A 25,682-nucleotide genomic window follows, 5' to 3' on the forward strand; every position below is an offset into this window, starting at 1 on the left:
TATCCTCATTAGTCCTTCATCTGGACAAATAAAATCAGTTCTATTTCTCAGTCCCAAACTATTACTAAGAACATCACAACCTTCACTTGTGTGATAGGACCTAGAATCCATGCTACTGGCCTAAGGAAACTGTTCCCACAGACATTCTCTTTCTTATGTTAGAGCCTGAAAATTCTTCATTTCAATTAAAGATAAGAACAAAATTAAAAGCAGTTTTTCAGATAGCCTGAGTTAAATTATTTATCTCTAGGGAAGAGAGGGTTGGGTAGGAGAGAGAAAACTAAAGGCTTATGGATACAAACTGTATCTATAATGGTGAATGCTGGGAAAAATGTAGAAGTCTGTAATTTATTAATAGGAACATAATGTATAAAACTCTAGCCTCACCACAATGAGTTATCACTATATACCTATTAGAATAGCTAAAGTAAAAAATAAAAAAAAAAAGTAATTCTAAATGCTGATGACAACATGGAGAAACTGGACTTCTCATATATTGCTGCTGGGGATGTAGAATGGTATAGCTTTTCCAGAAAATAATATAACAATTTCTTGTAAATCTAAACATGCACTTACCATATGATCCAGCAATTGCACTCGGGCATTTATCAAAGTCAAATGAAAACTCATGTTTACACATAAACATATGAATGAGTGTTCATAGCAGCTTTAATTGTAATAGTAAAAAACTAGAAACAACCCAAATGTCCTTTAATAGTTGAATGGTTAAACTCTGAAACATCCATACAATGGAACACTACTCAGCAATAAAAAGGACAAACTATTGATACATGCAACAACCTGGATGGCTCTCACAAGTATTATTCTTTGCAAAAAATATCTCAAAATGTTACATACTGTGTGACTGCATTTATATAACCTTCATGAAACAATAAAACTGTAGAGGTAGAGAACAGATTAGTAGTTGTCAGGGGAGAGGGGAAGGGCAGGGATAAAGTGGGTGGGTGGTGTGAATATAAATGGTTGCATAACGGAGTTCCTTTGTGGTGATGGAACAAATTCATATCTTAATTGTGATGGTGGTTTCACAAATCTATACATGGGATAAAATTGCAAACTACACACACATACCTATATAAGCACATTCATGTAAAAATGGTGAACATGGAATAAATTCTGTAACTTAGTAGTTTAGTCAACAATATTTTACCAATATCAATTTCCTGGGTTTGATATTATACTCCAGTTTTCACTATTGGGGGAAACTAGGTTAAAGGTAAAAGGACTCTATGTTCTAATTTTACAAGCTCCTATAAGTTTATAATCATTTCAAAATAAAGAGTAAAAAATACCATCACCGACCTGATTTTATTTTAGTGACATACATCAAAGATCTCTTTGCTTCTATAGTGTCAATACTTACTATGTTTTTGGTTATTCACAAATGCATCTTGTACTATTTTGGAGGATTACATTTACTTGTTATTATATGAGAAAAAAGACACTTGATTACAATGCTGAACTGAGTTGTCAAAAGGCTGTTGAACTGAAATATAGGCTAAGCATGACACTGAAGAAAAGCAACTTTCTTCAATGGAGCTTTATAAAGCTGGATTTCACATCTGTACCATGTTCGATCAGTAGGCAAAGGCATAGGGACACATACTTTTTTATTCTAAGGGAAGTACGTGAGACATGGAACATAATTTCCTATGTATAGAACATTGTCGATCTATCTGCACATAAAAAAAAAACAGAACAAGGGCAAGAAATGTGCAAAAAATACTGTAATAGTGAAATGAAGCTAGCCAAGAGAGACAAGTGGATCTTTAATCACCATTGTCAAAGTTTATTTTAGGGAGAAAGAGTAGATTATCCTGAAAGCAGAAGGATGAAATAGGAAGGTAAGCTCCAGAACATTCTGATGGGCATGAACAAATGGAAGCCAAATAACGAAATGAACTATGCAGTCCTTCTATTCTCTGTTATGTAGTAAACACCTTAACAAGCTGGAAGCCCCATCAGACAAGATATTGGAATCAATCGACGGGAGTTTCCTAATTGTTTTGGCTCTGGGTATGTCTCTAGGATTTTCAAATTGTTAAAAATCCAATAATTCCTTCCAGATGTTGCATATCCAGATACCCCCACCATCCTTTTTTCTTTTTGAGCAATCATGTGTTCCATCAACTAAGACAGATATTGCTTATGTATGATGAACTATGGCTAATTTCTTTTTTACAAGCAAATAAATAATTTTGCGGCTCATTAGGCTGATCATTTCTCTGATTTGTTCGACCTTTGCTGTGCTTTTTTATCAGCTGTTTTTTCTCAGACCTCATTTTCCCCTGCAAAGCTTCAGTAATCAAATGAATTGCTGGACCTGTCAATCTGATGCCATGACCTGTTAAAATGAGATTCATCAGAAGAATTTCATTATGTTTTTGTTAGAACAGTTGTCAGAAATATTTCATTCCTGCCCTCTAGTCCCACTGAGTGACAGATGACGGATACACACATGAAGGAAGTGAAGCATTTATTAAGAATTTTAAGTTGGGAGGCAGGCTGAGTCAAAGCTTCCTACATATTAGTCTCCTTTGCAGGAAAGATTTTCTAGTAGTCATGTGTCGACAATTAAACTTGGGATCTTCTCTTGAAAAATTAACCTGGGCGGGCTAATACTTTCAGTTTAAATACTAAATGTGCATTTGGGGAGTAGCAAGTCCCCAAAAGAGATTTAAGTTGAAAGTGGAAAACAGCATTTTCAAAGAGGGTTTTACTGTGATTCCTGTTTGCTTTAAGAATAAGAATAATCATTCATTGAAGCAATTGACCTGCAAAATAGAATCATGAGGCTGAACTAGAGAAGAAGAGGGGATCTTTATTCAGCTAGATGCAAACAGTTTTCAGCATGTCCATTCCAAGGTCTAAAATAGTGACCAAGACTACAATGTACCCCTCAGCTTGACTAAACTTTAGACAACCTTCTTCTTGACAATAGACCCCTGAACTCTCTTTTCTTAGAGCATTTACTTTAGAAAATTTGCCATTGTAAATACTTTCTCTGTGCCTTTGAGATGCAAACCTTCTACAACCTAAAAATGTTTTCTCATCCCTTTGAAATGTAATTATGAAGAAAGATAGAACCCCATCTTCCAGTCTCTGTGGGAGGGTAGAAGCCTAACTTTGATAAGCACTGAATAGCAAAAGCGGATGACCTAGTCATATTGACTAACTTCCCCACTAATATCCTTTAGCTCACCCCAGCCTTTAAAAATCCTCCTGCCTTTTATTTCAGTGGAATTGAGTTTCATCTCTTTCCTCTATTGCAATGATCTCTCTCCCCTATGCAAGAGTCTTAACTAAAATCTCCCTTGACTGTCTAACTGGTCTAGTGCAATTTTCCTGTTACCATAGATCCAGATAATTTCTTTGGCTTTATTTTTACTTTTTATTTTATTTTTATTTTTTAGGAGAGGCAAACCGTGGTTGACGTCACAGATTGCAAGGACCTTGTCAATTTACAATCCCTTATTTTTTTATTTTTTATGCCTACGGCACCTGGTCTTCGTAGGTGGTCTCCCATCCAAGTACTAACCAGGCCTGACCCTGCTTAGCTTTTGAGGTCAGACGGGATTGGGCTTGTTCAGGGTAGCATGGCGGTAGACTGACTTTACTTTTAACACGTGTGCTGCCAAAATGAACACATTTTAATTTTATTTTTAATCTCTATAAATCTGTTTGGATATATTTTAAGAATATTGTGTATTTGGTTTACCTAGTTTTCACTCTGTGTCATTATTTATTCGATCTCTTAAAAAGACATAAATGTCATTTAGTAGCTAAGCACCCCTCCCTTTTTAAAATAATGTCAGGATCAATTCTAGGCAAAATTGTGTAGTATACTCACTCCTCTATTTTCAGCTTATCTCTTTGTGGTTGCCAGATGACAATTAACTCTCCCAGGAAGGAGAAGCCCTCCTTACAGAGCTGGGTCTACAAAAGCAGTTGTGCCGGCTGCTTTCTGTTCTGGGTTTGATCCTCTGCTCTTACCTTTGATATTTGGTTACATGTCTCATTACTGATTTGGCTTTGTCCAAAGAATGGCCTGTGTCTTTTATAGATAGCAACTGCCACTCATCACTGGAATCAGGAGCCACTGACTTCTGGTTCAAACACAGCCTAATGCCCACAAAACTAAGATAGTGATCTGGACTGTCCTCTAGAGTTGGTAAGTGTTAAGTTTCATGTCTCAGAGAGCAACAGTGGCTCTGGAGACCCAACGGGTCTTGGTGACTCAAGATTTGGGCTGATAGTCACTAACTAGTTACATTTTCTTATTGGGGTTCATATTTTGGGTCAGTTAACCAGGTTCCACATGCCCTTAAATTACATTATGTAGTGAGCCATATCATTAAACTAGGCATGGGGTATATATATATATCTCAATCAAAAGGGTCAGGAGACACGAAGCCTCAGGTAAAAGGCAATAATAGCTTTAAGCTATCACAAGAGGTGTCTGATAAAGGGTATTTTCAACAACCGTCTTGGTTATAAGATACTGTATTCTGGAGTTAGATTGGACTGGCCGAGTCTTCTCAAGTTCTGTTTCCTCTGCTCATTTGCTTCTGCTAGTTACTGCTCTTGGCTGTTGTTCCTGATCCTTCACTTTGCATTTGAAGGCTTATGTTCTGATATCTAGGTAATGATTCTGGATTTTACTCATTGCCACACAAATTGAGTTTGACATTTGTTGAAACTTTTGCAGAAATGACCTTACTATGTTTATTATTTTGGCCTCACCATAACTTGCCTTAGAAAACTCTGGAATTTGGCCACCTTGGAAGATAGGAATTTTAATTAAATGATGAAGATTTTAATGTGAAGACTACAGTAAGACCAAAATTTAGCTTTCAATATTACTAAATGACATCGATATGTCAAATGATGCTTCGGTTGTATGAATTGGGAAACAAATGAATATGTTTTAAGTATAACATGATATCCTAGACTTCATCAGCCTGTGACCACAAAATATGGCTACATATTTACTTTTAATAACCAAATTATGGGAGTTAGAACCCTCGGTCATGAGTTGCTCCAAATTAGCTCCTTCCTATTGTGTACTGTGAGACCTTCAGATGCCCACAATCCAGTTTGCTGTTTGGTCAGGGCATCTTATTGACAGTGCCTGTTATCAGAATGCCAACATCCATGTCAAAAATGGGGTTTCTAAGTGCTTCCTGTCCTTGGCATGCCAGAAATTCCCTGGATTCTCTGCTGAGATAAAAAGTCTAACTTCTTTTCTGCTGAATGTCACACTTTGTGAATAGGACCTTGAAACTCTTTTTTGAACAGTTCTGTATGTGAGCCTCTGACTATGATCTTAACAAATCTCATGAAAAAAAAAAAAAAAAACTCTACTCGTTTCTGTGGTATTTATTCTTTCCTTTTTCTCAACTGCCCTTTTTTTTCCCGCCAGCCTGCCCAGCTCCGCAAAGTAAATGCTCTTTCTGCCACAGCTATAAAATGAGGCTCTTGGGGGAAACACAAAGAAAATATATGTCAGGAGAAACTTAGAGTGTAGGAGAACAAAGGTGGGATATCGTTGGTTTCAACAGCATCTGGGTTCCAACTCAGTGAGGCAACAGCGCCCTGGTTAGCTAACGTAAAGAGACTTAGTAAAATATAAACCCTCACCTACTTTGAAAGGCCTTTCCTCCATTTATATTCAACTCTCCTTGGTTGTCCTGTTTCCTTAGAGCTGCTCTCCATAGGAGATAGGCTAAAAGTCACTGCACAGCAGCTCTGGAAGAGGCTGGTGTCAGGGAAATAGACTGACCTGGTGTCTGGGTCTCTGAAGTGAGGGGCACAGTTAGTAGATGTTATTGACAGTGCTTCTGCTGCTACCTCTGCCCCTGTAGAGATAGAAACCAACCAGCTAAGAAAAGGCAAAAATTAAAAATTAAGGGAATAAAACCAATAGGGGCAGAGGACTTTGAATTATCTGTCTGAAGCAGGGCCTCTCAAGCTAAGATGAAGCATTTTTCTGTAGGGAATCTTAATTGACATGATTTGAATCAGCTTGTTTTGTTTTGTTTTCCTTTTTTTTGCTTATAAAAGGTGAACACCAAGGAGACTGCTTGTGAATCCTGTTTTCACAGGGGGTGGATGTGCATATATAGCTAATCTGGTAACTCTAACCTGGATGATCTCTTTTCTTGGGACTGGAATTTCCGAATTTTGACACCTGGTGATAATTGAGGATCTGACTATAAAAGATAATTTGGAAAACCATTACACTTCTCTATGTTTTATAAGGTTATCATGAGTCATTCATAAGGTCCTGCAGTTAAAATTCACACTGCACTTTAGAAAAGTTTAACTTGAAAGTATTTTTTAAAATTCACTGAAAATTTCCATTTTATATATTGCAGTTGAAATTGTGTCCTCAATTCTGAAATATATCCGTGACACCTACAACTTTAAAAAAAAAATCCCAAAAGTTTTGCAAATAAAACATAGCAATCACAAATTTAATACCTAAATACTCCCAACATCGCACAAAGTTTATAAAGCTCATAAAATGTTCTTTTATATTTTTAAACTCAAAAATTAAGCTGTAATTGTGATAGAAATAATCTGTAAAAGACTGACAAAATTTATTAGTATTGGTGGCAATAATAGTATCCTATTATATGCCTAGCACTCTTTGTCTTTTAGACTTGTGACAAATGTAAATGGCTTTCCTAAAAGAGAGAGTAGACTGTTCTGTGGCTAACAAGACTGAAACTCATCTTGACTCTGAGGAATAAACAAATCAATTGGGTTTTAATTATAATTATGGATTGTCTTTTTTCTTGTACCAATACTTAAATTATTTCACTCTAAAACTTTTATAGAAGAATTTCAGGAAAGGCCTATAGTTACAAATTATATGGGTGGCCATAGACCATAGTGGTTTAGAACATAGATTTTTACAGACTTCAGACCTGACTTTGAAACCTGGCTCCATAACTTACTGTTTGATATAGGTGATTTTTTTTTTAAATTTCTGAGTCTCAGTTTTCTTATTTATAAGTAACATTTAATTTAGTGGAGTTTTGTAACTAAGCTCTTGTTAAATGGTGGTCATTATTTTTATATGACAATTCAGCTCAAAAATAGGCCACTAAAATGGGACTGAAAATTATTTTATTAAATCTAATGTAGTATGCAGAATAAATACAATAGAGTAAAACATCATTAATTTCGATTTTGAATAATTGAGAGGAAAGTTATTCTGATTTCAAAAACAAACATTTATTGGCTCTTATTATGTTCCAAGTGCTGTATTTCACAAACATCTCTTTTTGCCTCCTTTGGGATATTGATTCAGTACTTACTTGATAATTTTAAACACTTACTTTACTGGCTTCTTTTTTTAGCTTATGAAATGGTGTTCAGATCTCTCCCATCATTAGAAAAAGAAAGTGAAAAAAGAAAAAGAAAATATCCCCTTACTGTTTCTGTAAGAATCCTGAGAATTTCCTAGCTTCCAACTTCTTTATCATCTCCCACATCTAACTAATAAGCTCTAGAAATATCTTTGCAGTGCATCCTCTCCTTCGGACACGGCATCTTTCTTTATTGCCTAGATATGGCAGAAGCCTCCATTACAGTACTGCTAGAATGACTATTATAAATGCATATCTGATTCTCATCCTTCTTAAAATCATTCAGTTCTGTCATTGTAGGCTAAGATCCAAACTGCTGAACATAGCTTAATGAACTCTTCGCAACTTGGGTGCAACCTGCCAATTGCTTCTTGGTCTCAGCACTACTTCTTTCCCACTGGCTATTGAACTTCTTACTATGTCCAGAAAAAGCCTGCTAAGGAGATCTGATAAAATCAAAAGCAACCTCCTTTTTTGCTTATTCTTTCTGTTTTGCATAAGACATCAGCTCTGCTTCAATCTATACACATGCATACATTACAAATTTAATCAGTTAGCAGGACACACATTCTTTATGACCAACATTTAAAAAAATTGGAGCATGAAATTTAGGGTCACACTGCTCTCCTAATGTGGCATATTCATGTATTTCTTTCAACAAGGCAATGCCTTCCACAAAGAAATTCTGATGACTGAAATATTCGTTTGCTTACATAATTATTTTCTTTATATATTTCTCCAAGAGTATGTTAACATCATTGTGGGGAAAATTGGGTCTTATTTATCGTTATACCACCAGCGCATTGCTTAATAAAGTTTTGTTGAAAGAAATAATAAATGATGTATAGATAAATGAACAAAAGGAAATCCTCAGGAAATATAACAATGTTACATAATGACTCAAATTTAGAAGTTTTTTTTTTGTAGGGCTTCTTGTGAAATTTCTTATCTTATTCCCAATATAAGAGAAATGACCATTATAAGAGAAAAATAAATAATAGAAAATAGTCAATAACTATGAAGTAAATCTAACCAGTCTAGGATTACAAGCCTTGCTCATACCTCACTGATGATGGTGTAGTGAACATTCCCTTAATGATAAAGACTAAAACAACGACGGTATAATACTACAAGGTCTCGATGTGATTGAAGTAAAATACTACTATTTTACCAGTGTTTATAGTTGACAGATATTTTATATGATTGCTATCCTATTATTTTAGTAACAGAATTTTATTTTTTTAATATGTGACATTAATAATAAAGAGATAAAAGCAAAGTTGGAACACCCAAAATTTAATTTAAGGTGGTTGCTAGGTAAAAAAATTACATCTTGTTTTAAAGAAACTGCTTAGTATAGCCACTATGGAAAACAGTATGGAGATTCATCAAAAAACTAAGAATTGATCTACCATATGATCCAGCAATCCTTCTACTGGGTATTTACCCAAAAAACTTGAAAACCCATATCCCAAAAGATATTTGCACACTGATGTTCATAGCAGCATTATTCACAGTGGCCAGGACATGGAAGCAACCAAAGTGTCCTATAATAGATAATTGGCTAAAGAAGCTGTGGTACATATACAATGGAATATTACTCAGCCGAAAGAACAGATGAAATACTGCCATTTGCAACAACATGGATGGACCTTGAAATAATCATACTAAGCAAAATAAGCCAGACAGAAAAAATTGAAAATCACATGCTATCACTTATATGTGGGATATAAACCTAAAAGCAACAAACAAACGGGACAAACAAACAGAGACTCATGGACATGGACTATAGATTAGTGGTTACCAGAGGGTAGGGGGTGGGGGATGAGGGGGCAGCTGGTTAAAGAGGGCCAGATATAGGGGGATAGGGGGAGATGAAGTGGATAAAGGGTATCAAATATATGGTAGCTGAAGGAAACTGGACTTTGGGTGGTAAACACACAATAGAATATACAGATGTCAAATTATAAAGTACACCTGAAAATTATGTAATCGTATTAACCAATATTACCCCAATAAACTTAATTAAAAAAAAAAGAAACTGCATTCGAGCTCCAACTTCAATTTAGTAAACATCTCAGAATGTGTTAAGAGATAAGCAGGTTAAATGATAAGCAGTAAAATGTAATTAGCACCTGAGTTTTAAAATTTTTTTCCTAATGGATCCCTGGTCTAGATTTTGTGTTTTAACAGAGGCATTTATCAGCCACATGCCAACTTTTTAAGTGATCTCAGATAAATTATAAGCAGGACAGTCCTAAACTGAAGTAGTTTGTAATATTTTATTGATTAACACACTATTTGGCTACTTTAAGAGAGGTCAAAATAAAAATGGCTTAAACAAGATAGGAAATTTTTCTCTGATAAAAAATCTGAGTTGGAAGGCAGGCCAAGGTGTCAAGGTAGGCCTACTCCACAAGACAGCTCAGGGACCTGGGCTCTGAAGGTAACCAAGATTTTGCCACCTTTAAGCTGCTTTTGGAGATATTGATTTTTAGTCATTTATTAAGAAACAAAAGACTCAGAAAGAGCCTTTGATTTCCTCTCTCCTCTGCTCCCCACTTGGCTCCCTTCCCACCATTCTCCTGCCCAAGAGATTTAGACAGAAACATGCTTCAGGAAGCAAATCTTACAAAAGTGTCTCAGTTTAACTTGAATTAAGAATGGTAAATAAGAGGGCATCAGACATGCTAGATAGATACCCACTATGTCTCATTCTTGCCTAGCAAGAATGTTCTTGCAGGTATGTTCCTCAACTACCTGGAAATTGCTCATTCTCACTTCTGAAATCTAATACCCCTTCCCCTTCTTTTTTCCTTTGTCCAAAATGTCTTACACAACTAATGTTACCTCACTGTTTCGGAATTTTTATGCCTATGTGGATTCCCATGTGCTTATATTAAAACTTTAAGTTTCTCCTGTTAGTCTGTCTCTGTTAATTTGATTATTAGCCCAGTTAGAAGAACTTGGAAGATGTGAGGAAAAGTATTAATTATTTTTTAACCTCTGCAGCACCTTCTAATTTACTGCTTCATGATCTCCCTGGGCTGCATGTTCTAAGCTGATTTATCACCAATGCAACTGGGTTGTAACCTTCATAAATGGAAAAAGAAGTGGCTTAAGTAGCTCTCATATCACTTTAGGTCATCCTATTGGCTGCAAAGGATGCTGGGGAATATCAAACTCACACGAGGGGGTTGGGGAACATAGCTTGGAAGCAACATGCCCACTTAATATTTGAGAATGGTAAAACTAAAAGAAAGAAAGCAATAATAGATATTGAGGAGCAATGAACAGTTTTTATCACAAATGTGCAACCTCGAAGATATAAAATTTTTCTGTAGATAAATAAATCCTCACTCTGTACTTCTTTGGGATAAATCAATGAAAATGTCAAGGAAGAGTGCTGAAAAACCTGGAGTTATTTTCTGGCAGCAATTGACCCAATGAGGAGGATATAAGCATTTTATTCAGTGTTGCATGTTTCAATCTAAAGTTCATACATAGTTCAATGATATGCAACATGAAAAAGAAAATAGAGAAGAAACATTAGCAATGTTTGGATTGTTAAATCTTGTTTATACACAGTACACGTCCTTTCCTTTAGAATGCTCAAATGGTAATGCCAACATGAATTCCTTAGCAACTACCCACAATGCTTAAAAAACAGGAAATCAAATCTCTCTGGAAGTGTGCCTTGAAGAGAAATGGCCAAAGTTGTTTTGCATTACTCATTGTCTATTATAGTCACTTTCTAATGAAATTTCATATCTGTCTTAATTTCATTGCAGTTGCTCCTTAGGAAGAGAAAACAACTTCTGGGAAAATTAAATTCTTTCAAGTTCTCTAACAGGCTTCTGTTGATCTAGCTATCATTGACTTAAAAAAATTTTTTAAATAATATTTTATTTTTCAATTACAGTTGGCATTAAAAATTGCATTAGTTTCAGGTGTACAACATAGCAATTGGACATTTATAAAACTTACAAAGTGACCACCCCAATAAATCTAGTACTCATCTGACACTACGTATAGTTATTACAATATTATTCTCTATATTCCTTATGTTATACTTTACATCCCCGTGACTATTTTGTAATTACTAATTTGTACTCCTAATTTCTTCCCCTTTTCCACCTATTCTCCCATGCACCTTTTCATCTGGCAACTAGCAAAAAGTTCTCTGTATTCATGAGTTTGTTTCTGCTTTGTTTATTTTGCTCTTTAGATTACATATGTGAATAAAATCATATGGCTTTTGTCTTTCTCCCTTACTCCACTTAGCACAATACCCTCCACATTCGTCCATGTTGTTGCAGATGGTGAGACCCTATTTATTTTTTTATGGATGAGTAATGGTCCATTATATATATGCACCACCTCTTTATTCCTTCATCCATCGATGGACACCCAAGCTACAATATTTTGGCTATTGTAAATAATGCTACAATGAACATATGGATTCTCATGTCCTTTGAAGTAGTGCTTTCAGTTTCTTTGGATAAATACCCAGAAGTAGGATTACTGGGTCCTTCTGTCTCTTGTTATAACCTTTGTTCTAAAATCTATTTCATCTAGTATAAATATTGTTACTCTAGTTTTTTTTTTTCATTTTTGTTTTGATAAAATATCTTTTTCCATCCCTTTACTTTCAATGTCCGTGTGTCTTTTGATCCAGAGAGTCTCTTATAGGCAGCATATGTAAGGGTCTTGTCTTTTTATCCATTCGGCCATGCTATCTTTTGATTGGACATTTAATTGATTTACATTTAAAGTAACTGTTGGTAGATATGTAGTTATTGCCATTTTATTATTCATATTTTTAATCTTTTTCTTCTCCTTTTCTTTCTCCCTTTCCTCTTCCCCCTCCCACTTCTCATTCTTCTTCTTCTCCTCCTTCTTCTTCTTCTTAAAGAAGTCCCTCTAACATTTCCTGTACCGCTGGCTTGGTGGTAATGAACTCTAGCTTTTTTTTTTTTTTTTTTTTTTTTTTTGGTCTGGAAGCTCTTTATCTGTCCTTCAACTCCAGAAGATAGCTGTGCTGGGTAGAGTAATCTTGGTTGTAGGTTCTTGCTTTTCATCACTTTAAATATTTTATGCCATTTCCTACTAGCCTGAAAAGTTTATGTTGAGAAACCAGCTGATAGTATTATGGGAGTTGCCTTGTAGGTAACTAACTGTTTTTCTCTTACTGGTTTTAAGATTCTCCCTTTATCTTTAAAATTTGCCATTTAAATTATGAGGTGTCTTGGTGAGGGCTTCTTTGAGTTTATCTTATTTGAGACTCTCTGCACTTCCTGAGCTTGTATGTCTATCTCCCTCACCAGATTAGGGAAGTTTTTCATTATTATTTTTTGAAGTAGGTTTTTAATTCCTTGGTCTCTCTCCTCTATGATGCATGTGTTGGTACACATGATATTGTCCCAAATGCTCCTTAAACAATCCTCATTTTTTTGGAATCTTTTTTTGTTGTTGTTATTGGTATTCTAATTGGGTGTTTTATGCTGTCTTCTGAGTTGCTGGTTTCATTCTCTGCTACATCTAAGCAACTATTGATTCCCTCTGATGTATTCTTTTCATTTCAGTTATTGTATTCTTCATTTCTGACTGGTTATTTTTTATGATTTCCATATCTTTGTTAAAGTTATTGCTGAGTTCAACTACTCTTCCCCTAAATTCATTGAGCATTCTTATAGCAAGTGTTTTAAACTCTACGTCTGATAAATTGCTTGTCTCCATCTGATTCACTTATTTTCCTGGAGCTCTGTTCTCTTTTTGCATTTGGGACATCATATTTTTGTCTCCCTATTTTGGCTGCCTTTCTGTGTTTGTTTTTATGTATTAGGTAGGGCTGTTGTATCTCCTGGCCTTAATAAAGTGGTCTTATGTAGTAAGTGTCCTGTTGGGCCCAGTGACACAGTCTTCCTTGATTACCTGAGCTGGGTGCTCCAAGTGTGTCGCTTTTACGGGTCGTGTGTGCCCTCCTATTGTAGTTGAGCCTTGGTTACTGTTTTCACTTTAATGGGAGAGATTGATCCTCAGGTTACTTGATTGTGAGGATTGGCTGGTGAAGGTCTGACCCTACAGAGCAGGATTCACTTTAGCAGGGCTCTGTTGCCTGGCTAGTCTGTTCTTTAGTGTGTTGTGCAAGGATGCAGCCCCAGGTGGTGCTCCAGCTTGTTCAGAAGTCAGCCACAGAGCATGCCAGCCCCTGGGCTCTCCTGGGAGAAATCCCACCACAGGTTATGTTAAGCTATAGCTTGTGCTTTGTCCTGGACCACTTGCAAGTCATCAAGCAATTAACAGATGGCCACCACCTGTGCTGGTGGTACTGTGAGAGGCCAAGCTGTTAGCTGAAGCTAACTGCTCCTAGAGCTAGACTTGGGGCTGCTCAGTAAATGGTACAGGGCATGCCGAGGCCAGAATTTGCTTGTTTGGGGTTTGTGACTCTTTGAGAGATTTTAGGAAAGTTTTCAGCATGAGCCAAGACAAGCCATTTTTTTGATAAGCCAACAGAAATGGCTTAGCTGAGCTTGCAACTTGAATGGACAGGATCTCAGGGAATCACTAGGGCAGGGTGACCAATGTTAGCCTGGTTGATGCAGACTCAGATATGGTAGTCACCTGTGTCTGCACTTTGGGTCAGGAGAGGGCTCAACAAAGAGAGAATGGATTCTGCTCGTACTTCTGTCTGGAGAAATTTGACCTTCCACACTCACTCTGAATTCAGACAACCCAGTTTCTCCCTGTATGCTTTTGGTGCTTTTTGAGGAGCTGCTCCAGTGCTGGAACTCAGAGCAAGTGAGTCTGTCATTAAGTTCATGCACAGACTTAGGAGGAACCTCAGCAAATTCAGATGCTTTCTGTCTTACTCAGTTACTATCTCTGCTGGTTTTCACAGCCAGAAGTTGTGGGAACTTCTCTTTCTGGCACTGAACCCTGAGCTGGGGAGCCTGGTGTGGGGCTGGAACCCATTGCTCATTCAGGGGGACCTCCACAGCCGAGATATCCCTCCTGATTTTCAACCGCCACAGGCATGTATAGGGACCAGCCCTTTTTGCATATATACTCCTACCAGTCTCGAGTTGGTCTCCACTGTATGTCCCCATTTTTATGACTTCTGTTCACTTAGACTTTAAATGACTCCCAGTGATAGTTGTTCTGTAGTTTAGTTGTAATTTTGATGTGGTCATGTGAGGAAGCAAGTACAGCATTTACCTATCCCAACCTCTTGACCAGAGCTTCTGGCTACCACTGACTTCAGATGAACTAGATTTCCTTGCTTATTGGTTCCAATTTTCTATCACATGGTGACTGAAGTATTATCTTCTGACACATTTCATAGAGATCATTAGAAACACCTTGAGGCAATGAATGACATTAGAATAATTTGCATTAGAAAACATGCTATTCACTGAGATTAATTAACCATGTGGTATTTAGGGGATTAGTAGTACAACTTCTCTTGATGCTAGTTGTGGTTTGTGTCCCTGCAGGGATGACACTGAATTACATCTAGCAAGTCATTTCAAAATAAAATAACTCTTTGTGAGAAGTAAATGTACACTAGCCAGTCTCAGAAAATACTTTTAAAAAATTGCTTGCAAAGCTACCTTGTTTTTATATGTTAGATTTTGGTTAACTTTGCTCTAATTATGTTTACAACCAACCTGAAAGTGAGAAAAGCTTAGCAACTAGAGCTAAATAAAAAAACGTTTTCTCTCAGACTCTCTGAACAGTTTTATGAAAAGATTGGTTCTTTGTGCTCTTTGGAATATAGGTGATATATTTAGTTTGATTGTATGCCTCAGTTTGCCTTGGTCAATCCTGGTGTATGTTTGTTGCCTCAGTTTAATTATTAATAGTGCCCCCTTTCACTTCTCAGAAGTGTCCATGATTAAATGATAAATTATATAGTGCCTCTATAGTGAACTTGAAATCAGACATTTTTCTTTTTAAAAAGTACACATACTTAGATGAGGTTAGTAAGGATTGGATGTAATAATAGTAGGTTTAATACTTTGATGAGGAATATAAAATTGGAGCAGTGGGAAATACCACTTCTTTTCTCTATCCTACAAGACAGAGTTCAAGTCTGTCATTGTGAATTTAGACTTTAGACATTTATAGATGTGACATTTAAATATCCATGGCATGTTGAAATTTATAAATTTGGCAAGACACACATTAGAATCATGCCACTTCAAGCCCATTACACTGCAACCACATTTCAGTGGAACTTTGTTATTATTTCACTCTCCTGAAGTCTTAAAACACTGATTTCTGATGAAAGAAGCTAATGTCTGCATTCTCACTCAACCCCAATATTTATACCTGAAAACTCCAGAACTTGAGAATTAAGGCACTGTGCCTTGAACATGCTAGATTTTCAATAAATCTTTGTTTAGTTGAAAGTCACCATTCTTCTGAAGTGTGCTTATGGTTCATAAAGTACTTAACTTTTAAGTAATGCCTTGTCAAAAACTGTGAAGGGCCTGAGGTGTTACCTTACTTGCAATTTAACAAGTTCTCCTGTTACACTTTCATGGATGCTGATCAAAGACCCGAGTCTCCTGGATCAACAAAGAAAACTATTACTCGTGGCACAACAAGCAGCATACATTTCATGTTCACGTTGATACTCTTGCTCCCTAAGTCCAATGGGTACACTGTGGAGTGGTTCAGGTGGATGATGATCATATAGTGGTTGTGCATCAAAACTGAGGAACTCTGTGCTTACAGAAGTCCAATCTTTCATAATGGGCTATAAACAAAACTGCCCAATTTTTACCCTGGAGACATTATATTTATTATACTGGTTAGCAAATAAATCTACTCTCTTCTCCCAAGAAAGATATATTCATTTCTCAAGGTTGTTTGCTATACAAATATCCTTGAAAATGTAGTCTAGAACAAAAGCTGCCAGTGCCTCTGCTTGTAAGATGTGTAGAACCATGAGGGACACATGGAGAATTTTCTCCCAACATGTCTTTGCAATATAGATTTGAGTATCTAGATTCATATGTCATTTTATGTATAACATTAGCTGTCTAATTTCTAAATCTTCATTTCTTAATCAGTGGCAGTGATAGACTAAGGAGATATTATTCTTGTCTCTTGACTGTATTCTCATTTTACAAAAAAAAAAGTACATATAAAAAAGCTTGTTAGAGTATGTCTGTTCCCATTTATTTTTTTATTATATTATATACCTACTGTTTAAAGTATTTCATAGATATTTAGAAAACATGGGTACTGTTTTTGAGTAATTTGTGTAAGCAAGAATACAATAATAACAACTGCAGGCATTTATTTAGCTATGGAGCAGTTTGCCTTGCTTGAATAGTGGAAAAGGAATGTTAAGGATGATTATGATATTTTATGCCTGGAAGAAGCCTCTAGCAGTAACCATAGCTCAATGAATATTTTAATTTGATGACTGGGTTTGCCAGATGTCTTTGAATCCTTCATTTCCTTATACATTTTTCACTTTATCATGTTTCTGCTTCCCTTTCTTTCATTTCCTTAAAATGTATAAACTCCTGTTGATTTTGAATTCGAATAATCAAAAGCCCAGATGCTGATTATTATTATTATTTTTTTTTTGCTGGGGTAAAGTTTATAGTATACTTTTAAGAGAAAGAAAATAGAAGGACAATACATGAACAAAGTCCTAACAAGGCTTAGTTCAAAAGCTAACTTCCACAGCATGTTTCAGGGTCAGAGTAGGTTCAGTTCCACTTTCTAATTCTAATGATAACAAGTACAACTATAACCATAACAACTACTATTTGCTGCAAGCAAATTATTTGCAAGGTATGTATCAGGTGTTTTATATGTAATTTCTAATCCTCAGTACAGTCTTTCAGGGTAGGAGTTGGAGTCTCCAATTCATAGGTCAGAAATTGAGGGTCAGAGGTTAAGATAACTTGCTATAGGTAACAACTCAAGACTTTTATGGTCCTTCAATTCTCTGAATTATCAAAGGTAGAGGTCATCATTTTAAGGTGGCTTTTGGAAATTGATAAACCTAAATTTGCTATGCTTTACTATTTTTGTTCTAAAATATTCATTTGCACAATTTTTTAGATAAAGATATAAATTATGATTTTAAATTTTCTAACCTTTAATCGTATATGTATATAAACATATGTATGTATGTATTTATTTATCTCTCACTACATAGATGTATATGTATATGATATGTATATATACACACACACGCATATGTGTGTGTGTGTGTGTATAAAATTTCAGCAGCAATTAATGACATGGATTTTTTTTCTCTGACATACTTTGTTTCTTATTTTCTTCTCCCTCTATGATGACCTAAAGCTATATTTATCCCTCAACTATAGCACTTAACTCATTGTCATGTAAATCATTTTTTAGATGACAACTCTCCCTCTGTTAAGACCTTGGAGGACAGGTGCCATTTCCTATTTATCTTGTATCTGTGAGGTCTTGCCTAGTGCCTAGAACTTTATTAATGATTAATACATGCTTTTGAATGTATTTTGAATGAAAAGAAAAATGGCTAGTTTGTATGTTATAGGCACTGCTGGAATCTTAATTTTTCCAAGTAATTTGTATAAAAACTGTTACAATTCACCAATTTTACCTTAAGAGCATTGAAAAGTCACTATAAATCTTAAAATAATAAACATATTCTATAGAAATTGCTGGCTAACCCAGAATATAAACCATATTGTTTCTTCTCTGTAACCTATTTCTTTCCAGCCATGGCACTATACTAAAGAGTGTAAAACCAGAAGACTGGGAGGAAATTTGAGTGGTTATATTATACTGCCTTATCATTAAGCAGTTTGAAACCTGAACTGGATTAGACACAATCCTCTTCTCAAACACTGCCTGAAAAGACAATTCTATAGTTTTACTTGGCACCACATTCTGTGATTTTGTGTCACTGAGAAAATGTTTCTGAATACATAATCTGTATCTCCCAATTTTGAGTTTAAGCACTGTAGGTTAGGTCAAATATTCTATAGAAATGAAGAAACTTTTTTAGTGCCTTTGTATTAATTAAGGAAGTCCACCACATGATCATTCGACAATAACCTCCAAGTTTCAGTAGCTTAAAACCACAAAGGTTTTTTTTAAAAAAAATATTATTTTTTAATTTAGTTTCCAGTATACAGTACATTGGTCAGACATCTATATCATTCATAAAATGATCCCCTCAATTGCACCCTTCCTCTCCTGACCCTCCACCCAGCCAACGTATTAATGCCAACTGCATTCCTTATGCCGTGCTCCTCGTCCCTGTGACCCTCTATCAGCCACTAATTTGCACTTCTTTAGCCTTTCACCCCATTTTCCCAGCCTCCCAACCCCTCCTCCCCTCTGTCTGACACCAAATTGTCCACTATATTTTTGAGTCTGTTTTTGATTAGTTTGCTCTTTTTATTCCTTATATTCCACATACAAGTGAAATCACATAGTGTTTATCTTTCTCTGTCTGACTTAAATAACTTCTAGGTCCATCAAAGCAATATCTTTTTCCATCCCCATCTTTTTCATATATAGAGATCTTCTTTTCTTACCCTTTCAGTCACTCTATCTTTTTATTGGAGGACTTAATTCTTTTCCATTTGAGGTACCTATTAATAGGAATGTAGTTGTTACCATCCTATATTTCTGTTTTTGATACATGATTTTTCTTCTTAAAGAAATCCTTCCAACATTTCCTGTTATACTGCTTGATGGTAATAAATTACTTTAGCTTATTTTTGTCTGGGAAGCTCTCTATCTGTCCTTCAACTCTAAATGATAGCTTTGCTGGATAAATTATTCTTGGTTGTATATCCTGGGTCTTCATCTTGTCGAATATTTTTTGCCAAGCCCTTCTGTCCTGCACAGTTTCATTTTAGAAATCAGTTGCCAGTCTTATGGGTGTTCCCTTATAGGTAATTATTTGTTTTTCTCTTGCTGCCTTTTTTGGTAATAAATTTGTTTATTTAAATTAGTTTTAAGTATATAGCACATTGGTTAGGCATCTATATTGTTCATAAAATGATTCCCCCAATTTCTCCCTCCCTCCCCTGACCCTCCGCTTAGCTGTCATATTAGTGCTAACTGCATTCTCTGTGCTGTGCTCCCCAACTTCATGCCCAATTATCAACCACTAATTTGTACTTCTTTAATCCTTCACCCCATTCTCCCAGCCCCCAACCCCCTCCCCTCTGTCACCAAATTGTCCACTATATTTGTGAGTATGTTTTTGATTAGTTTGCTCTTTTTGTTCCTTAGATTCCACATATAAGTGAAATCATATGATATTTATCTTTTTCTGTCTGACTTATTTCACTCAGCATAATAACCTCTAGGTCTATCTATGTTGTTACAAATGGTAGAATTTCTTTTTTTTTTAATGGTTGAGTAATATTCCATTGTCTATATGAACCATAATTTCTTTATCCAATCATCTATTGATGGGCATTTAGGTTGCTTTCATATCTTGGCTATTGTAAATTGTGCTGCCATGAATATTGGAGTGCATAGATCTTTACGAATTATTATTTTGGTTTTCTTTGGATAAATACCCAGAAGTGCAATTGCTGGGTCAAAAGTTATATCCATTTTTAATTTTTTGAGAAATCTTCATACTGTTTTCCATAGCAGCTGTACCAATTTGCAATCCCACCAACAATGTATGAGGGTCCCCTCTTCTCCACATCCTCACCAACACTTGCTGTTTTTTTTATTTATTGATAATAGCCATTCTGACAGGTGTGAGGTGATATCTCATTGTGGTTTTAATTTGCATTTCTCTAATGGTTAGTGACCTTGAACATCTTTTCATATGTCTGTTATCCATCTGTATTTCCTCTTTGGAGAGTATCTGTTCAGGTCTTCTGCCTATTTTTTAACTGGATTAGTTTTTTTTTGTTTTTTGTTTTGTTTGTTTTTTCGTGGGGTTTTTTTTTTTTTTTTTTTTTTTTTTGCTATTGAGTTGTATAAGTTCTTTATACATTTTGGTTATTAACCCCTTATCAGGTGTATCATTAGTGAATATCTTCTCCCAAACAATTGGTTGTCTTTTTGTTTTGTTGATGGTTTCCTTTGCTGTACAAAAACTTTTTAGTTTGATGTAGTCTCATTTGTTTATTTTTTCTTTTGTTTCCCTTGCCTGAGGAGATATATCTGAAAAGAAATTCCTGTTAGCAAAATCAGAGAGTTTACTGCCTATTTTCTTTTCTAAAAGTTTTGTGGTTTCAGGTCTTATATTTCAGTCTTTAATCCATTTTGAGTCTATTGTATTTGGTGTAAAAGATGGTCCAGCTGCTGCTGCTGCTGCTGCTGCTGCTGCTGCTGCTGCTGCTGCTGCTGCTGCTGCTGCTGCTTCTTCTTCTTCTTCTTCTTCTTCTTCTTCTTCTTCTTCTTCTTCTTCTTCTTCTTCTTCTTCTTCTTCTTCTTCTTCTTCTTCTTCTTCTTCTTCTTCTTTACATGTTTCTGTGCAATTTTCCCAATACTATTTATTGAAGAGACATTCTTTACTCCATTGTATAGTCTTATCTGGGCTCTCTATTCTGTTCCATTGATCGATGTATCTGTTTTTATGCCAGTACCATGTTGTTTTGATTACTGTAGACTTGTAGTATAGTTTGAGATCAGGTAGTGTGATACCTCCAATTTCGTTCTTTCTCAAGATTGCCATGGCTATTTGGGTTTTTTTATGGCTCCATATAAATATTAGGATTATTTGTTACTAGCTCTCTGAAAAATGTCATTTGTATTTTGATAGGGATTGCATCAAATCTAAAGATTGCTTTGAGTGATATGGCTATTTTAATAATGTTGATTCTTCCTACCCACGAACAGGGTATATGCTTCCATTTATTTGTATCTTCTTCAATTTCTTTTTTCTTCGACTTCTAATTTTCTGAGAACGGGTCTTCTATCTTCTTGGTTAATTTGATTCCCAGGTATTTTATAGTTTTCGACGCAACTGTAAATAGGATTGTGTTCTTAACTTCTCTTTCTAAAACTTCATCATTGGTGTATAAAAATGCCACTGACTTCTGAATATTTATTTTGTAACCTGCTACTTTACTGAATTCATTGATCAGTTCCAACTGTTTTTTGGTGGAATCTTTAGGGTTCTCTATATATAGTATCATGTCATTGGCAAATAATGAGAGTTTTACTTCTTCCTTTCCAATATGGATGCCTTTTATCTCTCTTTCTTGTCTTATTGCTGTGGCTAAGACTTCCAATACAATGTTTAAGAGGAGTGGTGAAAGTGGGCATCCTTGTCTTTTTCCTGATCTTAGGGAAAATGCTTTTAGCTTTTCCCCTTTGAGTGTGGTGTGAGCTGTAGGTTTGTCATATATGGCCTTTATTATGTTGAGGTATGTTCCCTCTATTTCCACTTGGCTGAGAGTTTTTATCATAAATGGATGCTGGATTTTGTCAAATGCTTTTTCTGCATCTATCGACGAAATGATCATATGGTTTTTATCTTTTGATTTGTTAATGTGGTGTATCACATTAATTGATTTGCAGATATGGAACCAACCTTGCATCTCAAGAATAAATCTAACTTGATCATGGTGTATGATATTTTTAATGTATTGCTGAATTCGGTTTGCTAATATTTTATTGAGGATTTTTGCATCAATGTTCATAAGAAATATTGGCCTATAGTTTTCTTTTTCTGTAATGTCTTTGCCTGGTTTTGGAAGCAAGGTAATGGTGGCCTCATAAAAGGAGTTAGGGAGCTTTCTCTCTTGAAATTTTTGGAATAGTTTGAGCAGAATACACGATAATTCTTTTTTGAATGTTTGGTAAAATTCGCCTATGAAATCATCTGGTTTTGGATTTTTGTTTTGGGGGAGGTTTTTGATTACTGATTTGATTTCATTGGTGGTAGTCAGTCGGTTCAGATTTTCTATTTCTTCTTGACTCAGTGTTGGGAGATTGTATGTTTCTAGGAATGTGTCCATTTCTTCTATATTGTCCAATTTGTTGGTGTATAATTGCTCATAGTATTTTCTTATGATCCATTGTATTTCTGTGGAGTTCATGATTATTTCTCCTCTTTCATTTCTAATTTAATTTATTTGAGTCCTCTCTCTTTATTCCTTGATGAGTCTGGGTAAGGGTCTGTCAATTTTGTTTATACTTTCAAAGAACCATCTCTTGGTTTCATTAATCTTTTGTATTATTTTTCTAGACTCTATTTCATTTATTTCCACTCTGATCTTTATTATTTCCTTTCTTCTATTCGCTTTGGGCTTTGTTTGCTGTTCTTTTTCTAGTTCTTTAGTTGCAAGGTTAAATTATCAGAGCTTTTTCTTGTTTCTTGTGGTAGGACAGTATTGCTATGAATTTCCCTCTCAGGACTGCTTTCACTGTGTCCCATAAATTTTGAGTCATTGTGTTTTCATTTTCATTTGTCTTTAGGTATCTTTTGATTTCTTCCTTGATCTCATTAATAATCCATTCATTGTTTAGTAGCATGCTATTCAGCCTCCATGTGTTTGTATATTTTCCTGTTCTTTTTTTTTTCTTGTAGTTGATATCTAGTTTCATACCAACATACCCTTGTGATCAAAGAAGACAATTGATATGATTTCAATCTTCTTAAATTTACTGAGACTTGATTTGTATCCTAACATGTGGTCTATCCTTTGAAAATGTTCCATGTACACTTGAGAAGAATGTATATTTTGCTGTGTTGGGGTAAAATGCTCTGAAAATATCTATTAAGTCCATCTGTTCTAGTGTATCTTTAGGCCCATTGTTTCCTTGTTGCCTGGAAGATCTGTCCATTGGTGTCAATGGGGTGTTAATGTCTCCTATTATGAGTATATTGCTATTGACCTCTCCTTTTAGGTCAGTCAATAATTACTTTATGTATGTAGGTGCTCCTATGTTGGGTGCATATATGTTTACTAGGGTTATGCCTTCTTGATTTATCGATCCCTTTATTATTATGTAATGCCTTTTAAAAAATCTCTTATTATAGTCTTTGTTTCGATGTCTATTTTATCTGATATAAGTATTGCTACCTAGGCTTTTTATTTCATTTCTGTTTGTGTGAAATATCTTTTACAATCCCTTTACTTTCAGTCTGTGAGTGTTGTTTGATCTAAAGTGGTTCTCTTGTAGACAGCATATGCATGGGTCTTATTTTCTTATCCATTTGGTTACCCTAAGTCTTTAAATTGGAGCATTTAATCCATTTACATTTAAAGTGATTACTGATAGGTACATTGTTATTGTCATTTTATTACTCATATTTGTTATTTCTATTTTCTTTTTTACCCCTTCTCTCTTTATAGAAGACCCTTTAACATTTCTTGTAATACTGGCTTGTTGATGAATTCCTTAAGCTTTTTTCTGTCTGGGAAGCTCTTTACCTCACCTTCCATTTTAATCAAAAGCCTTTAGCAGTAGAGTATTCATGGTTGTAGATTCTTGCTTTTCATAACTTTGAATATTTCTTGCCATTCCCTTCTGGCCTGCAAAGTTTCCATTGAAAAGTCAGCAGACATTCTTATGAGGGTACCCTTGTAAGTAACCAGCTTCCTATCTCTTGCTGTTTTTAAGATTCTCTCTCTGTTTTTGACCTTTGGCATTTTAATTATGATGTGTCTTGGTGTAGGTCTGTTTGAATTTCTCTTGTTTGGCACTCTTTGTGCTTCTTGAACTTGTATGTCTAATTCCTTTGCCAGATTAGGGAAGTTTTCTGCCATTATTTCTTCAAATAGAGTCTCAATCCCTTGCTCTCTCTCTTTCTCTTCAGGTACTCCTATGATTCAGATATTTTTACACTTCGTGTTGTCTCAGAGGTCTCTTAAACTATCCTCTTTTTTTTAAAATATTTTTTTCTATTTGTTGTTTTAATTGGGTGTATTCAGCTACTTTGTCTTCCAATTTGCTGATTCGATCTTCTGCTTTGTCTAATCTACTGTTGAATCCTTCTAGTGCATTCTTCATTTCAGTTATTGTATTCCTCATTTCTGTCTGATTCTTTTTTGTGATTTCTATGTTCTTTTTAATGCATACTGTCTCTCTTTTGAGGTTCTCATTGTGCTCATCCATTCTCCTCATAAGTTTGTTGAGCATCCTTATAACCACTATTCTGAACTCTGTCCCTAGTAGGTTGCTTGCCTCCATTTCATTTAGCTTATTTTCTGGAGTTTTCTCTTGTTGTTTCATTTGTGGCGTGTTTCTTTGTTTTCTCATTTTGTTAGCCTCTCTGTGTTTGTTTCTATGTGTCAGGAATATTTGTTTCATCTCTCAGCCTTGGCCAGATGGCCTAATGTGGAAGGTGTCCTGTGTGGCTCAGCAGCACACTCTCCCTTGTGCCAGGAGCTTTGGACGTGACCTTTGTGTGGGTTGTGTGTGATCTTCTGTTGTTGTCAAGGCTTTATTGTTGTTAGTAGATCAGTGGATGGGATTAATGTTCAGGCCGAGTAATTATGTGAATTGGCTGCACCATCGGGATAAGAGTTGTTGTGTCGGGGCTAACCCCACTGAGTGGGATTTGCCCTAGCCAGCTTGTGTACTTGTTGCAACCACCCTTTGTGTGTACTGCTTATGTAACTAGTCAGGAGTTGCAGTCTGTTGTGGTCTGTTGCCAGCCTGCAGATGCATTGGTTTTGTGGCCCCCTGGGAGGGGCTCCCCTATAGACCAAGATCAGCCACTGCTTTTGATTGTTCAGGGCTACCCGGTGAGAACTACAAAGTGATCTGATTATGGTTATTGTCTATGCCAGATCGATAAGTAAGTGGAAGAGACAGTGCTGTAGGCAGCTTTCGGTTATCCCTGATCTATGGCAGTTTAGCAGAGGGACCAGTGCTCCTCAAGGCCTGATACCTAATCGGATGCCTGTAAGTCTCTGAAACTGGATGAACCTCTGAGTGATATGTGTGTGGGTGGTGCAGGGACCCTGGGAGTCTTCTCAGTCTAGTGAATAAATTTCCCCCTGCCACTGCAGTGTCAGTTTACATGGCCTTGCTGTATCTGTGGCTCACTGTACAAGTTTCCACTCATAGCAAGGTCAACTATGACCTTGCTACTCTAGAGCAGGGGCAGCTGCCTATCAATGAGCACTTTGTGTACTGGATGGGACGGGAGCTCAGGAAGTCAAGGGCCATCTGGCCAATACAGACCCTGCAATCTCCTTAAGAGATATCACAGCTCTTACAGGCAGCAGTGGTCTGTCCACAACTGTTTTCTTCCAAATGTGCTCACTGTGCTGGCCAAGGTCTGTCGTTTGCGCTACCTGCTCAACCAGGGCACAAGAGGCTGCT

General features: G+C 36.0%; 1 pseudogene; it reads right to left on the reverse strand.

The window, feature by feature from the left end:
* Window positions 1-3,510: 3,510 nt before the first annotated feature.
* LOC118601400 lies at window positions 3,511-3,629 on the reverse strand (annotated as a pseudogene).
* Window positions 3,630-25,682: the final 22,053 nt, after the last annotated feature.

This window comes from Rousettus aegyptiacus, unplaced genomic scaffold, assembly GCF_014176215.1.
Source record: "Rousettus aegyptiacus isolate mRouAeg1 unplaced genomic scaffold, mRouAeg1.p scaffold_m13_p_3, whole genome shotgun sequence".
In the NCBI taxonomy this organism is placed as follows: Eukaryota; Metazoa; Chordata; class Mammalia; order Chiroptera; family Pteropodidae; genus Rousettus; species Rousettus aegyptiacus.